Source organism: Lithobates pipiens, unplaced genomic scaffold (assembly GCF_037356315.1).
Source record: "Lithobates pipiens isolate NorthernLeopardFrog02 unplaced genomic scaffold, aLitPip1_a1.2 Scaffold_8, whole genome shotgun sequence".
Classification (NCBI taxonomy): Eukaryota; Metazoa; Chordata; class Amphibia; order Anura; family Ranidae; genus Lithobates; species Lithobates pipiens.
This window is the reverse complement of record NW_027507903.1, coordinates 607,589,662-607,605,387: the sequence shown is the minus strand read 5'-3', so window position 1 is coordinate 607,605,387 and position 15,726 is coordinate 607,589,662. Positions and strand designations below refer to the sequence as shown.

Here is a 15,726-nt window from a genome sequence, read left to right as displayed (position 1 = left end):
CCGACGAGGATGGGATTCGAACCCATGCGTGCAGAGCACAATGGATTAGCAGTCCATCGCCTTAACCACTCGGCCACCTCGTCATGTGTAACCTAGAACCTTGGGCCGTTTCTTGTCTGTGGCTTTTGAGAAGGGCTTAGCCAGATTCCGGCAATCTGGGAGGGCGCACGGAGAGTCAGCCAGGAGACTGAGTATGTCTGAGCACCACGTCCTCCTGGGGCAATATGCTTCCTTCTGAGAGGCACCACCTTCGGTGACCCCCTTGGTGATTGACGTAGGCCATAGCCATGGCATTGTCCAACTGGATTCCCATCTGAGGTTCTCACAGAAGAAGAGGTATGCAACATTGAAGGGAGGCCTGAATTGTCCTGTGCTCCAGAATGTTGATGGGAAGGCGGGCTCCCTCCAAAGAATAAGTCCCCTGCATTCAAAAGGGCACCCAGGACTGATCTTTAGCCTGATAGGCTGATATGTACAGTGGGAATTTTTCAAGTCGTTGGAGGCAGGGTCTTGCCTGGGTCCAGCGCTGGGTCGGTGGGCTACCACGCTTGGGAGACTGAGGGGTGACATTCAGCTTGCGCAATACTGAAAATGTTAGAAATGGATGGACTCCACGGCAGGCACTGCTGAGATTTGAACTCAGGATCTCCTGTTTACTAGACAGGCGCTTTCACCAACTAAGCCACAGCGCCCCACTTGGGGGATAGCTCTTTGTGAGAATTTTTCAAATCTTTGGAGGCAAGGTCTTCCCTCAAGCTAGCACTGGGTTGGAAACCTACCACGCTTGGGAGACTCAAGGCTGCCATTAAGCTTGCGCAAAACTGAAAACGTTATAAATGGAAAGACTCCACGGCAGGCACTGCTGAGATTTGAACTCAGGATCTCCTGTTTACTAGACAGGCGCTTTCACCAACTAAGCCACAGCGCCTCACGTGGTGCACATCCTTTGCAACCCAGTCAAGTGCAGAGTGGGTGCAGGGGGCAGTGCAGGGCGTAACAGGAATGCGGGGGGTGGAGCTGGGGGGTATTGGGGGGGGCGGCTCGCACAGAAGATAAAGCTGTGGACAGAGGGGAGTACAAAAGTGGGACAGGGTGGGTCTGACTGAGTGCAGAGGGGAGAGCTGTGGATTGGGCCGAGGAGGGGGCATGGAAGGGAGGTAGAATGTCTAGGTCCAGGTTGACAGTGCCTTTTTTTCTATGTGTACAAGACCTTTGTGCCATGAAATGCTTTACGTTAAGCACGTTTACATTGATTAAGAACTAAACTACCGACGAGGATGGGATTCGAACCCATGCGTGCAGAGCACAATGGATTAGCAGTCCATCGCCTTAACCACTCGGCCACCTCGTCATGTGTAACCTAGAACCTTGGGCCGTTTCTTGTCTGTGGCTTTTGAGAAGGGCTTAGCCAGATTCCGGCAATCTGGGAGGGCGCACGGAGAGTCAGCCAGGAGACTGAGTATGTCTGAGCACCACGTCCTCCTGGGGCAATATGCTTCCTTCTGAGAGGCACCACCTTCGGTGACCCCCTTGGTGATTGACGTAGGCCATAGCCATGGCATTGTCCAACTGGATTCCCATCTGAGGTTCTCACAGAAGAAGAGGTATGCAACATTGAAGGGAGGCCTGAATTGTCCTGTGCTCCAGAATGTTGATGGGAAGGCGGGCTCCCTCCAAAGAATAAGTCCCCTGCATTCAAAAGGGCACCCAGGACTGATCTTTAGCCTGATAGGCTGATATGTACAGTGGGAATTTTTCAAGTCGTTGGAGGCAGGGTCTTGCCTGGGTCCAGCGCTGGGTCGGTGGGCTACCACGCTTGGGAGACTCAAGGCTGCCATTAAGCTTGCGCAAAACTGAAAACGTTATAAATGGAAAGACTCCACGGCAGGCACTGCTGAGATTTGAACTCAGGATCTCCTGTTTACTAGACAGGCGCTTTCACCAACTAAGCCACAGCGCCCCACTTGGGGGATAGCTCTTTGTGAGAATTTTTCAAATCTTTGGAGGCAAGGTCTTCCCTCAAGCTAGCACTGGGTTGGAAACCTACCACGCTTGGGAGACTCAAGGCTGCCATTAAGCTTGCGCAAAACTGAAAACGTTATAAATGGAAAGACTCCACGGCAGGCACTGCTGAGATTTGAACTCAGGATCTCCTGTTTACTAGACAGGCGCTTTCACCAACTAAGCCACAGCGCCTCACGTGGTGCACATCCTTTGCAACCCAGTCAAGTGCAGAGTGGGTGCAGGGGGCAGTGCAGGGCGTAACAGGAATGCGGGGGCTGGAGCTGGGGGGTATTGGGGGGGGCGGCTCGCACAGAAGTTAAAGCTGTGGACAGAGGGGAGTACAAAAGTGGGACAGGGTGGGTCTGACTGAGTGCAGAGGGGAGAGCTGTGGATTGGGCCGAGGAGGGGGCATGGAAGGGAGGTAGAATGTCTAGGTCCAGGTTGACAGTGCCTTTTTTTCTATGTGTACAAGACCTTTGTGCCATGAAATGCTTTACGTTAAGCACGTTTACATTGATTACGAACTAAACTACCGACGAGGATGGGATTCGAACCCATGCGTGCAGAGCACAATGGATTAGCAGTCCATCGCCTTAACCACTCGGCCACCTCGTCATGTGTAACCTGGAACCTTGGGCCGTTTCTTGTCTGTGGCTTTTGAGAAGGGCTTAGCCAGATTCCGGCAATCTGGGAGGGCGCACGGAGAGTCAGCCAGGAGACTGAGTATGTCTGAGCACCACGTCCTCCTGGGGCAATATGCTTCCTTCTGAGAGGCACCACCTTCGGTGACCCCCTTGGTGATTGACGTAGGCCATAGCCATGGCATTGTCCAACTGGATTCCCATCTGAGGTTCTCACAGAAGAAGAGGTATGCAACATTGAAGGGAGGCCTGAATTGTCCTGTGCTCCAGAATGTTGATGGGAAGGCGGGCTCCCTCCAAAGAATAAGTCCCCTGCATTCAAAAGGGCACCCAGGACTGATCTTTAGCCTGATAGGCTGATATGTACAGTGGGAATTTTTCAAGTCGTTGGAGGCAGGGTCTTGCCTGGGTCCAGCGCTGGGTCGGTGGGCTACCACGCTTGGGAGACTGAGGGGTGACATTCAGCTTGCGCAATACTGAAAATGTTAGAAATGGATGGACTCCACGGCAGGCACTGCTGAGATTTGAACTCAGGATCTCCTGTTTACTAGACAGGCACTTTCACCAACTAAGCCACAGCGCCCCACTTGGGGGATAGCTCTTTGTGAGAATTTTTCAAATCTTTGGAGGCAAGGTCTTCCCTCAAGCTAGCACTGGGTTGGAAACCTACCACGCTTGGGAGACTCAAGGCTGCCATTAAGCTTGCGCAAAACTGAAAACGTTATAAATGGAAAGACTCCACGGCAGGCACTGCTGAGATTTGAACTCAGGATCTCCTGTTTACTAGACAGGCGCTTTCACCAACTAAGCCACAGCGCCTCACGTGGTGCACATCCTTTGCAACCCAGTCAAGTGCAGAGTGGGTGCAGGGGGCAGTGCAGGGCGTAACAGGAATGCGGGGGCTGGAGCTGGGGGGTATTGGGGGGGGCGGCTCGCACAGAAGTTAAAGCTGTGGACAGAGGGGAGTACAAAAGTGGGACAGGGTGGGTCTGACTGAGTGCAGAGGGGAGAGCTGTGGATTGGGCCGAGGAGGGGGCATGGAAGGGAGGTAGAATGTCTAGGTCCAGGTTGACAGTGCCTTTTTTTCTATGTGTACAAGACCTTTGTGCCATGAAATGCTTTACGTTAAGCACGTTTACATTGATTACGAACTAAACTACCGACGAGGATGGGATTCGAACCCATGCGTGCAGAGCATAATGGATTAGCAGTCCATCGCCTTAACCACTCGGCCACCTCGTCATGTGTAACCTAGAACCTTGGGCCGTTTCTTGTCTGTGGCTTTTGAGAAGGGCTTAGCCAGATTCCGGCAATCTGGGAGGGCGCACGGAGAGTCAGCCAGGAGACTGAGTATGTCTGAGCACCACGTCCTCCTGGGGCAATATGCTTCCTTCTGAGAGGCACCACCTTCGGTGACCCCCTTGGTGATTGACGTAGGCCATAGCCATGGCATTGTCCAACTGGATTCCCATCTGAGGTTCTCACAGAAGAAGAGGTATGCAACATTGAAGGGAGGCCTGAATTGTCCTGTGCTCCAGAATGTTGATGGGAAGGCGGGCTCCCTCCAAAGAATAAGTCCCCTGCATTCAAAAGGGCACCCAGGACTGATCTTTAGCCTGATAGGCTGATATGTACAGTGGGAATTTTTCAAGTCGTTGGAGGCAGGGTCTTGCCTGGGTCCAGCGCTGGGTCGGTGGGCTACCACGCTTGGGAGACTGAGGGGTGACATTCAGCTTGCGCAATACTGAAAATGTTAGAAATGGATGGACTCCACGGCAGGCACTGCTGAGATTTGAACTCAGGATCTCCTGTTTACTAGACAGGCGCTTTCACCAACTAAGCCACAGCGCCCCACTTGGGGGATAGCTCTTTGTGAGAATTTTTCAAATCTTTGGAGGCAAGGTCTTCCCTCAAGCTAGCACTGGGTTGGAAACCTACCACGCTTGGGAGACTCAAGGCTGCCATTAAGCTTGCGCAAAACTGAAAACGTTATAAATGGAAAGACTCCACGGCAGGCACTGCTGAGATTTGAACTCAGGATCTCCTGTTTACTAGACAGGCGCTTTCACCAACTAAGCCACAGCGCCTCACGTGGTGCACATCCTTTGCAACCCAGTCAAGTGCAGAGTGGGTGCAGGGGGCAGTGCAGGGCGTAACAGGAATGCGGGGGCTGGAGCTGGGGGGTATTGGGGGGGGGCGGCTCGCACAGAAGTTAAAGCTGTGGACAGAGGGGAGTACAAAAGTGGGACAGGGTGGGTCTGACTGAGTGCAGAGGGGAGAGCTGTGGATTGGGCCGAGGAGGGGGCATGGAAGGGAGGTAGAATGTCTAGGTCCAGGTTGACAGTGCCTTTTTTTCTATGTGTACAAGACCTTTGTGCCATGAAATGCTTTACGTTAAGCACGTTTACATTGATTACGAACTAAACTACCGACGAGGATGGGATTCGAATCCATGCGTGCAGAGCACAATGGATTAGCAGTCCATCGCCTTAACCACTCGGCCACCTCGTCATGTGTAACCTAGAACCTTGGGCCGTTTCTTGTCTGTGGCTTTTGAGAAGGGCTTAGCCAGATTCCGGCAATCTGGGAGGGCGCACGGAGAGTCAGCCAGGAGACTGAGTATGTCTGAGCACCACGTCCTCCTGGGGCAATATGCTTCCTTCTGAGAGGCACCACCTTCGGTGACCCCATTGGTGATTGACGTAGGCCATAGCCATGGCATTGTCCAACTGGATTCCCATCTGAGGTTCTCACAGAAGAAGAGGTATGCAACATTGAAGGGAGGCCTGAATTGTCCTGTGCTCCAGAATGTTGATGGGAAGGCGGGCTCCCTCCAAAGAATAAGTCCCCTGCATTCAAAAGGGCACCCAGGACTGATCTTTAGCCTGATAGGCTGATATGTACAGTGGGAATTTTTCAAGTCGTTGGAGGCAGGGTCTTGCCTGGGTCCAGCGCTGGGTCGGTGGGCTACCACGCTTGGGAGACTGAGGGGTGACATTCAGCTTGCGCAATACTGAAAATGTTAGAAATGGATGGACTCCACGGCAGGCACTGCTGAGATTTGAACTCAGGATCTCCTGTTTACTAGACAGGCACTTTCACCAACTAAGCCACAGCGCCCCACTTGGGGGATAGCTCTTTGTGAGAATTTTTCAAATCTTTGGAGGCAAGGTCTTCCCTCAAGCTAGCACTGGGTTGGAAACCTACCACGCTTGGGAGACTCAAGGCTGCCATTAAGCTTGCGCAAAACTGAAAACGTTATAAATGGAAAGACTCCACGGCAGGCACTGCTGAGATTTGAACTCAGGATCTCCTGTTTACTAGACAGGCGCTTTCACCAACTAAGCCACAGCGCCTCACGTGGTGCACATCCTTTGCAACCCAGTCAAGTGCAGAGTGGGTGCAGGGGGCGGTGCAGGGGGCAGTGCAGGGCGTAACAGGAATGCGGGGGCTGGAGCTGGGGGGTATTGGGGGGGGCGGCTCGCACAGAAGTTAAAGCTGTGGACAGAGGGGAGTACAAAAGTGGGACAGGGTGGGTCTGACTGAGTGCAGAGGGGAGAGCTGTGGATTGGGCCGAGGAGGGGGCATGGAAGGGAGGTAGAATGTCTAGGTCCAGGTTGACAGTGCCTTTTTTTCTATGTGTACAAGACCTTTGTGCCATGAAATGCTTTACGTTAAGCACGTTTACATTGATTACGAACTAAACTACCGACGAGGATGGGATTCGAACCCATGCGTGCAGAGCACAATGGATTAGCAGTCCATCGCCTTAACCACTCGGCCACCTCGTCATGTGTAACCTAGAACCTTGGGCCGTTTCTTGTCTGTGGCTTTTGAGAAGGGCTTAGCCAGATTCCGGCAATCTGGGAGGGCGCACGGAGAGTCAGCCAGGAGACTGAGTATGTCTGAGCACCACGTCCTCCTGGGGCAATATGCTTCCTTCTGAGAGGCACCACCTTCGGTGACCCCCTTGGTGATTGACGTAGGCCATAGCCATGGCATTGTCCAACTGGATTCCCATCTGAGGTTCTCACAGAAGAAGAGGTATGCAACATTGAAGGGAGGCCTGAATTGTCCTGTGCTCCAGAATGTTGATGGGAAGGCGGGCTCCCTCCAAAGAATAAGTCCCCTGCATTCAAAAGGGCACCCAGGACTGATCTTTAGCCTGATAGGCTGATATGTACAGTGGGAATTTTTCAAGTCGTTGGAGGCAGGGTCTTGCCTGGGTCCAGCGCTGGGTCGGTGGGCTACCACGCTTGGGAGACTGAGGGGTGACATTCAGCTTGCGCAATACTGAAAATGTTAGAAATGGATGGACTCCACGGCAGGCACTGCTGAGATTTGAACTCAGGATCTCCTGTTTACTAGACAGGCGCTTTCACCAACTAAGCCACAGCGCCCCACTTGGGGGATAGCTCTTTGTGAGAATTTTTCAAATCTTTGGAGGCAAGGTCTTCCCTCAAGCTAGCACTGGGTTGGAAACCTACCACGCTTGGGAGACTCAAGGCTGCCATTAAGCTTGCGCAAAACTGAAAACGTTATAAATGGAAAGACTCCACGGCAGGCACTGCTGAGATTTGAACTCAGGATCTCCTGTTTACTAGACAGGCGCTTTCACCAACTAAGCCACAGCGCCTCACGTGGTGCACATCCTTTGCAACCCAGTCAAGTGCAGAGTGGGTGCAGGGGGCAGTGCAGGGCGTAACAGGAATGCGGGGGCTGGAGCTGGGGGGTATTGGGGGGGGGCGGCTCGCACAGAAGTTAAAGCTGTGGACAGAGGGGAGTACAAAAGTGGCACAGGGTGGGTCTGACTGAGTGCAGAGGGGAGAGCTGTGGATTGGGCCGAGGAGGGGGCATGGAAGGGAGGTAGAATGTCTAGGTCCAGGTTGACAGTGCCTTTTTTTCTATGTGTACAAGACCTTTGTGCCATGAAATGCTTTACGTTAAGCACGTTTACATTGATTACGAACTAAACTACCGACGAGGATGGGATTCGAACCCATGCGTGCAGAGCACAATGGATTAGCAGTCCATCGCCTTAACCACTCGGCCACCTCGTCATGTGTAACCTAGAACCTTGGGCCGTTTCTTGTCTGTGGCTTTTGAGAAGGGCTTAGCCAGATTCCGGCAATCTGGGAGGGCGCACGGAGAGTCAGCCAGGAGACTGAGTATGTCTGAGCACCACGTCCTCCTGGGGCAATATGCTTCCTTCTGAGAGGCACCACCTTCGGTGACCCCCTTGGTGATTGACGTAGGCCATAGCCATGGCATTGTCCAACTGGATTCCCATCTGAGGTTCTCACAGAAGAAGAGGTATGCAACATTGAAGGGAGGCCTGAATTGTCCTGTGCTCCAGAATGTTGATGGGAAGGCGGGCTCCCTCCAAAGAATAAGTCCCCTGCATTCAAAAGGGCACCCAGGACTGATCTTTAGCCTGATAGGCTGATATGTACAGTGGGAATTTTTCAAGTCGTTGGAGGCAGGGTCTTGCCTGGGTCCAGCGCTGGGTCGGTGGGCTACCACGCTTGGGAGACTGAGGGGTGACATTCAGCTTGCGCAATACTGAAAATGTTAGAAATGGATGGACTCCACGGCAGGCACTGCTGAGATTTGAACTCAGGATCTCCTGTTTACTAGACAGGCGCTTTCACCAAATAAGCCACAGCGCCCCACTTGGGGGATAGCTCTTTGTGAGAATTTTTCAAATCTTTGGAGGCAAGGTCTTCCCTCAAGCTAGCACTGGGTTGGAAACCTACCACGCTTGGGAGACTCAAGGCTGCCATTAAGCTTGCGCAAAACTGAAAACGTTATAAATGGAAAGACTCCACGGCAGGCACTGCTGAGATTTGAACTCAGGATCTCCTGTTTACTAGACAGGCGCTTTCACCAACTAAGCCACAGCGCCTCACGTGGTGCACATCCTTTGCAACCCAGTCAAGTGCAGAGTGGGTGCAGGGGGCAGTGCAGGGCGTAACAGGAATGCGGGGGCTGGAGCTGGGGGGTATTGGGGGGGGCGGCTCGCACAGAAGTTAAAGCTGTGGACAGAGGGGAGTACAAAAGTGGCACAGGGTGGGTCTGACTGAGTGCAGAGGGGAGAGCTGTGGATTGGGCCGAGGAGGGGGCATGGAAGGGAGGTAGAATGTCTAGGTCCAGGTTGACAGTGCCTTTTTTTCTATGTGTACAAGACCTTTGTGCCATGAAATGCTTTACGTTAAGCACGTTTACATTGATTACGAACTAAACTACCGACGAGGATGGGATTCGAACCCATGCGTGCAGAGCACAATGGATTAGCAGTCCATCGCCTTAACCACTCGGCCACCTCGTCATGTGTAACCTAGAACCTTGGGCCGTTTCTTGTCTGTGGCTTTTGAGAAGGGCTTAGCCAGATTCCGGCAATCTGGGAGGGCGCACGGAGAGTCAGCCAGGAGACTGAGTATGTCTGAGCACCACGTCCTCCTGGGGCAATATGCTTCCTTCTGAGAGGCACCACCTTCGGTGACCCCCTTGGTGATTGACGTAGGCCATAGCCATGGCATTGTCCAACTGGATTCCCATCTGAGGTTCTCACAGAAGAAGAGGTATGCAACATTGAAGGGAGGCCTGAATTGTCCTGTGCTCCAGAATGTTGATGGGAAGGCGGGCTCCCTCCAAAGAATAAGTCCCCTGCATTCAAAAGGGCACCCAGGACTGATCTTTAGCCTGATAGGCTGATATGTACAGTGGGAATTTTTCAAGTCGTTGGAGGCAGGGTCTTGCCTGGGTCCAGCGCTGGGTCGGTGGGCTACCACGCTTGGGAGACTGAGGGGTGACATTCAGCTTGCGCAATACTGAAAATGTTAGAAATGGATGGACTCCACGGCAGGCACTGCTGAGATTTGAACTCAGGATCTCCTGTTTACTAGACAGGCGCTTTCACCAAATAAGCCACAGCGCCCCACTTGGGGGATAGCTCTTTGTGAGAATTTTTCAAATCTTTGGAGGCAAGGTCTTCCCTCAAGCTAGCACTGGGTTGGAAACCTACCACGCTTGGGAGACTCAAGGCTGCCATTAAGCTTGCGCAAAACTGAAAACGTTATAAATGGAAAGACTCCACGGCAGGCACTGCTGAGATTTGAACTCAGGATCTCCTGTTTACTAGACAGGCGCTTTCACCAACTAAGCCACAGCGCCTCACGTGGTGCACATCCTTTGCAACCCAGTCAAGTGCAGAGTGGGTGCAGGGGGCAGTGCAGGGCGTAACAGGAATGCGGGGGCTGGAGCTGGGGGGTATTGGGGGGGGCGGCTCGCACAGAAGTTAAAGCTGTGGACAGAGGGGAGTACAAAAGTGGGACAGGGTGGGTCTGACTGAGTGCAGAGGGGAGAGCTGTGGATTGGGCCGAGGAGGGGGCATGGAAGGGAGGTAGAATGTCTAGGTCCAGGTTGACAGTGCCTTTTTTTCTATGTGTACAAGACCTTTGTGCCATGAAATGCTTTACGTTAAGCACGTTTACATTGATTACGAACTAAACTACCGACGAGGATGGGATTCGAACCCATGCGTGCAGAGCACAATGGATTAGCAGTCCATCGCCTTAACCACTCGGCCACCTCGTCATGTGTAACCTAGAACCTTGGGCCGTTTCTTGTCTGTGGCTTTTGAGAAGGGCTTAGCCAGATTCCGGCAATCTGGGAGGGCGCACGGAGAGTCAGCCAGGAGACTGAGTATGTCTGAGCACCACGTCCTCCTGGGGCAATATGCTTCCTTCTGAGAGGCACCACCTTCGGTGACCCCCTTGGTGATTGACGTAGGCCATAGCCATGGCATTGTCCAACTGGATTCCCATCTGAGGTTCTCACAGAAGAAGAGGTATGCAACATTGAAGGGAGGCCTGAATTGTCCTGTGCTCCAGAATGTTGATGGGAAGGCGGGCTCCCTCCAAAGAATAAGTCCCCTGCATTCAAAAGGGCACCCAGGACTGATCTTTAGCCTGATAGGCTGATATGTACAGTGGGAATTTTTCAAGTCGTTGGAGGCAGGGTCTTGCCTGGGTCCAGCGCTGGGTCGGTGGGCTACCACGCTTGGGAGACTGAGGGGTGACATTCAGCTTGCGCAATACTGAAAATGTTAGAAATGGATGGACTCCACGGCAGGCACTGCTGAGATTTGAACTCAGGATCTCCTGTTTACTAGACAGGCGCTTTCACCAACTAAGCCACAGCGCCCCACTTGGGGGATAGCTCTTTGTGAGAATTTTTCAAATCTTTGGAGGCAAGGTCTTCCCTCAAGCTAGCACTGGGTTGGAAACCTACCACGCTTGGGAGACTCAAGGCTGCCATTAAGCTTGCGCAAAACTGAAAACGTTATAAATGGAAAGACTCCACGGCAGGCACTGCTGAGATTTGAACTCAGGATCTCCTGTTTACTAGACAGGCGCTTTCACCAACTAAGCCACAGCGCCTCACGTGGTGCACATCCTTTGCAACCCAGTCAAGTGCAGAGTGGGTGCAGGGGGCAACAGGAATGCGGGGGCTGGAGCTGGGGGGTATTGGGGGGGGGTGGCTCGCACAGAAGTTAAAGCTGTGGACAGAGGGGAGTACACAAGTGGGACAGGGTGGGTCTGACTGAGTGCAGAGGGGAGAGCTGTGGATTGGGCCGAGGAGGGGGCATGGAAGGGAGGTAGAATGTCTAGGTCCAGGTTGACAGTGCCTTTTTTTCTATGTGTACAAGACCTTTGTGCCATGAAATGCTTTACGTTAAGCACGTTTACATTGATTACGAACTAAACTACCGACGAGGATGGGATTCGAACCCATGCGTGCAGAGCACAATGGATTAGCAGTCCATCGCCTTAACCACTCGGCCACCTCGTCATGTGTAACCTAGAACCTTGGGCCGTTTCTTGTCTGTGGCTTTTGAGAAGGGCTTAGCCAGATTCCGGCAATCTGGGAGGGCGCACGGAGAGTCTGCCAGGAGTCTGAGTATGTCTGAGCACCACGTCCTCCTGGGGCAATATGCTTCCTTCTGAGAGGCACCACCTTCGGTGACCCCCTTGGTGATTGACGTAGGCCATAGCCATGGCATTGTCCAACTGGATTCCCATCTGAGGTTCTCACAGAAGAAGAGGTATGCAACATTGAAGGGAGGCCTGAATTGTCCTGTGCTCCAGAATGTTGATGGGAAGGCGGGCTCCCTCCAAAGAATAAGTCCCCTGCATTCAAAAGGGCACCCAGGACTGATCTTTAGCCTGATAGGCTGATATGTACAGTGGGAATTTTTCAAGTCGTTGGAGGCAGGGTCTTGCCTGGGTCCAGCGCTGGGTCGGTGGGCTACCACGCTTGGGAGACTGAGGGGTGACATTCAGCTTGCGCAATACTGAAAATGTTAGAAATGGATGGACTCCACGGCAGGCACTGCTGAGATTTGAACTCAGGATCTCCTGTTTACTAGACAGGCGCTTTCACCAACTAAGCCACAGCGCCCCACTTGGGGGATAGCTCTTTGTGAGAATTTTTCAAATCTTTGGAGGCAAGGTCTTCCCTCAAGCTAGCACTGGGTTGGAAACCTACCACGCTTGGGAGACTCAAGGCTGCCATTAAGCTTGCGCAAAACTGAAAACGTTATAAATGGAAAGACTCCACGGCAGGCACTGCTGAGATTTGAACTCAGGATCTCCTGTTTACTAGACAGGCGCTTTCACCAACTAAGCCACAGCGCCTCACGTGGTGCACATCCTTTGCAACCCAGTCAAGTGCAGAGTGGGTGCAGGGGGCAGTGCAGGGCGTAACAGGAATGCGGGGGCTGGAGCTGGGGGGTATTGGGGGGGCGGCTCGCACAGAAGTTAAAGCTGTGGACAGAGGGGAGTACAAAAGTGGGACAGGGTGGGTCTGACTGAGTGCAGAGGGGAGAGCTATGGATTGGGCCGAGGAGGGGGCATGGAAGGGAGGTAGAATGTCTAGGTCCAGGTTGACAGTGCCTTTTTTTCTATGTGTACAAGACCTTTGTGCCATGAAATGCTTTACGTTAAGCACGTTTACATTGATTACGAACTAAACTACCGACGAGGATGGGATTCGAACCCATGCGTGCAGAGCACAATGGATTAGCAGTCCATCGCCTTAACCACTCGGCCACCTCGTCATGTGTAACCTAGAACCTTGGGCCGTTTCTTGTCTGTGGCTTTTGAGAAGGGCTTAGCCAGATTCCGGCAATCTGGGAGGGCGCACGGAGAGTCTGCCAGGAGTCTGAGTATGTCTGAGCACCACGTCCTCCTGGGGCAATATGCTTCCTTCTGAGAGGCACCACCTTCGGTGACCCCCTTGGTGATTGACGTAGGCCATAGCCATGGCATTGTCCAACTGGATTCCCATCTGAGGTTCTCACAGAAGAAGAGGTATGCAACATTGAAGGGAGGCCTGAATTGTCCTGTGCTCCAGAATGTTGATGGGAAGGCGGGCTCCCTCCAAAGAATAAGTCCCCTGCATTCAAAAGGGCACCCAGGACTGATCTTTAGCCTGATAGGCCGATATGTACAGTGGGAATTTTTCAAGTCGTTGGAGGCAGGGTCTTGCCTGGGTCCAGCGCTGGGTCGGTGGGCTACCACGCTTGGGAGACTGAGGGGTGACATTCAGCTTGCGCAATACTGAAAATGTTAGAAATGGATGGACTCCACGGCAGGCACTGCTGAGATTTGAACTCAGGATCTCCTGTTTACTAGACAGGCGCTTTCACCAACTAAGCCACAGCGCCCCACTTGGGGGATAGCTCTTTGTGAGAATTTTTCAAATCTTTGGAGGCAAGGTCTTCCCTCAAGCTAGCACTGGGTTGGAAACCTACCACGCTTGGGAGACTCAAGGCTGCCATTAAGCTTGCGCAAAACTGAAAACGTTATAAATGGAAAGACTCCACGGCAGGCACTGCTGAGATTTGAACTCAGGATCTCCTGTTTACTAGACAGGCGCTTTCACCAACTAAGCCACAGCGCCTCACGTGGTGCACATCCTTTGCAACCCAGTCAAGTGCAGAGTGGGTGCAGGGGGCAGTGCAGGGCGTAACAGGAATGCGGGGGCTGGAGCTGGGGGGTATTGGGGGGGGCGGCTCGCACAGAAGTTAAAGCTGTGGACAGAGGGGAGTACAAAAGTGGGACAGGGTGGGTCTGACTGAGTGCAGAGGGGAGAGCTGTGGATTGGGCCGAGGAGGGGGCATGGAAGGGAGGTAGAATGTTTAGGTCCAGGTTGACAGTGCCTTTTTTTCTATGTGTACAAGACCTTTGTGCCATGAAATGCTTTACGTTAAGCACGTTTACATTGATTACGAACTAAACTACCGACGAGGATGGGATTCGAACCCATGCGTGCAGAGCACAATGGATTAGCAGTCCATCGCCTTACCCACTCGGCCACCTCGTCATGTGTAACCTAGAACCTTGGGCCGTTTCTTGTCTGTGGCTTTTGAGAAGGGCTTAGCCAGATTCCGGCAATCTGGGAGGGCGCACGGAGAGTCTGCCAGGAGTCTGAGTATGTCTGAGCACCACGTCCTCCTGGGGCAATATGCTTCCTTCTGAGAGGCACCACCTTCGGTGACCCCCTTGGTGATTGACGTAGGCCATAGCCATGGCATTGTCCAACTGGATTCCCATCTGAGGTTCTCACAGAAGAAGAGGTATGCAACATTGAAGGGAGGCCTGAATTGTCCTGTGCTCCAGAATGTTGATGGGAAGGCGGGCTCCCTCCAAAGAATAAGTCCCCTGCATTCAAAAGGGCACCCAGGACTGATCTTTAGCCTGATAGGCTGATATGTACAGTGGGAATTTTTCAAGTCGTTGGAGGCAGGGTCTTGCCTGGGTCCAGCGCTGGGTCGGTGGGCTACCACGCTTGGGAGACTGAGGGGTGACATTCAGCTTGCGCAATACTGAAAATGTTAGAAATGGATGGACTCCACGGCAGGCACTGCTGAGATTTGAACTCAGGATCTCCTGTTTACTAGACAGGCGCTTTCACCAACTAAGCCACAGCGCCCCACTTGGGGGATAGCTCTTTGTGAGAATTTTTCAAATCTTTGGAGGCAAGGTCTTCCCTCAAGCTAGCACTGGGTTGGAAACCTACCACGCTTGGGAGACTCAAGGCTGCCATTAAGCTTGCGCAAAACCGAAAACGTTATAAATGGAAAGACTCCACGGCAGGCACTGCTGAGATTTGAACTCAGGATCTCCTGTTTACTAGACAGGCGCTTTCACCAACTAAGCCACAGCGCCTCACGTGGTGCACATCCTTTGCAACCCAGTCAAGTGCAGAGTGGGTGCAGGGGGCAGTGCAGGGCGTAACAGGAATGCGGGGGCTGGAGCTGGGGGGTATTGGGGGGGGCGGCTCGCACAGAAGTTAAAGCTGTGGACAGAGGGGAGTACAAAAGTGGGACAGGGTGGGTCTGACTGAGTGCAGAGGGGAGAGCTGTGGATTGGGCCGAGGAGGGGGCATGGAAGGGAGGTAGAATGTCTAGGTCCAGGTTGACAGTGCCTTTTTTTCTATGTGTACAAGACCTTTGTGCCATGAAATGCGTTACGTTAAGCACGTTTACATTGATTACGAACTAAACAACCGACGAGGATGGGATTCGAACCCATGCGTGCAGAGCACAATGGATTAGCAGTCCATCGCCTTAACCACTCGGCCACCTCGTCATGTTTAACCTAGAACCTTGGGCCGTTTCTTGTCTGTGGCTTTTGAGAAGGGCTTAGCCAGATTCCGGCAATCTGGGAGGGCGCACGGAGAGTCTGCCAGGAGTCTGAGTATGTCTGAGCACCACGTCCTCCTGGGGCAATATGCTTCCTTCTGAGAGGCACCACCTTCGGTGACCCCCTTGGTGATTGACGTAGGCCATAGCCATGGCATTGTCCAACTGGATTCCCATCTGAGGTTCTCACAGAAGAAGAGGTATGCAACATTGAAGGGAGGCCTGAATTGTCCTGTGCTCCAGAATGTTGATGGGAAGGCGGGCTCCCTCCAAAGAATAAGTCCCCTGCATTCAAAAGGGCACCCAGGACTGATCTTTAGCCTGATAGGCTGATATGTACAGTGGGAATTTTTCAAGTCGTTGGAGGCAGGG

At 52.8% G+C, this 15,726-nt stretch overlaps 13 non-coding genes across 13 annotated transcripts; all 13 read right to left on the bottom strand.

Annotated features, from left to right (window-relative positions):
* Position 1: 1 nt before the first annotated feature.
* Positions 2–83, bottom strand: TRNAS-GCU (transfer RNA serine (anticodon GCU)). Its single transcript has one exon. It is a non-coding gene; the product is annotated as a tRNA-Ser (tRNA).
* A 1,186-nt stretch (positions 84–1,269) lies between these two features.
* On the bottom strand, positions 1,270–1,351 carry TRNAS-GCU (transfer RNA serine (anticodon GCU)). Its single transcript has one exon. It is a non-coding gene; the product is annotated as a tRNA-Ser (tRNA).
* A 1,186-nt stretch (positions 1,352–2,537) lies between these two features.
* Positions 2,538–2,619, bottom strand: TRNAS-GCU (transfer RNA serine (anticodon GCU)). Its single transcript has one exon. It is a non-coding gene; the product is annotated as a tRNA-Ser (tRNA).
* Positions 2,620–3,805: 1,186 nt separating this feature from the next.
* Positions 3,806–3,887, bottom strand: TRNAS-GCU (transfer RNA serine (anticodon GCU)). Its single transcript has one exon. It is a non-coding gene; the product is annotated as a tRNA-Ser (tRNA).
* Positions 3,888–5,074: 1,187 nt separating this feature from the next.
* TRNAS-GCU (transfer RNA serine (anticodon GCU)) lies at positions 5,075–5,156 on the bottom strand. The gene has a single exon. It is a non-coding gene; the product is annotated as a tRNA-Ser (tRNA).
* A 1,198-nt stretch (positions 5,157–6,354) lies between these two features.
* TRNAS-GCU (transfer RNA serine (anticodon GCU)) lies at positions 6,355–6,436 on the bottom strand. The gene has a single exon. It is a non-coding gene; the product is annotated as a tRNA-Ser (tRNA).
* A 1,187-nt stretch (positions 6,437–7,623) lies between these two features.
* On the bottom strand, positions 7,624–7,705 carry TRNAS-GCU (transfer RNA serine (anticodon GCU)). The gene has a single exon. It is a non-coding gene; the product is annotated as a tRNA-Ser (tRNA).
* A 1,186-nt stretch (positions 7,706–8,891) lies between these two features.
* On the bottom strand, positions 8,892–8,973 carry TRNAS-GCU (transfer RNA serine (anticodon GCU)). Its single transcript has one exon. It is a non-coding gene; the product is annotated as a tRNA-Ser (tRNA).
* Positions 8,974–10,159: 1,186 nt separating this feature from the next.
* On the bottom strand, positions 10,160–10,241 carry TRNAS-GCU (transfer RNA serine (anticodon GCU)). The gene has a single exon. It is a non-coding gene; the product is annotated as a tRNA-Ser (tRNA).
* Positions 10,242–11,416: 1,175 nt separating this feature from the next.
* TRNAS-GCU (transfer RNA serine (anticodon GCU)) lies at positions 11,417–11,498 on the bottom strand. The gene has a single exon. It is a non-coding gene; the product is annotated as a tRNA-Ser (tRNA).
* A 1,185-nt stretch (positions 11,499–12,683) lies between these two features.
* Positions 12,684–12,765, bottom strand: TRNAS-GCU (transfer RNA serine (anticodon GCU)). The gene has a single exon. It is a non-coding gene; the product is annotated as a tRNA-Ser (tRNA).
* Positions 12,766–13,951: 1,186 nt separating this feature from the next.
* On the bottom strand, positions 13,952–14,033 carry TRNAS-GCU (transfer RNA serine (anticodon GCU)). Its single transcript has one exon. It is a non-coding gene; the product is annotated as a tRNA-Ser (tRNA).
* Positions 14,034–15,219: 1,186 nt separating this feature from the next.
* TRNAS-GCU (transfer RNA serine (anticodon GCU)) lies at positions 15,220–15,301 on the bottom strand. The gene has a single exon. It is a non-coding gene; the product is annotated as a tRNA-Ser (tRNA).
* Between the last annotated feature and the right edge of the window lie 425 nt (positions 15,302–15,726).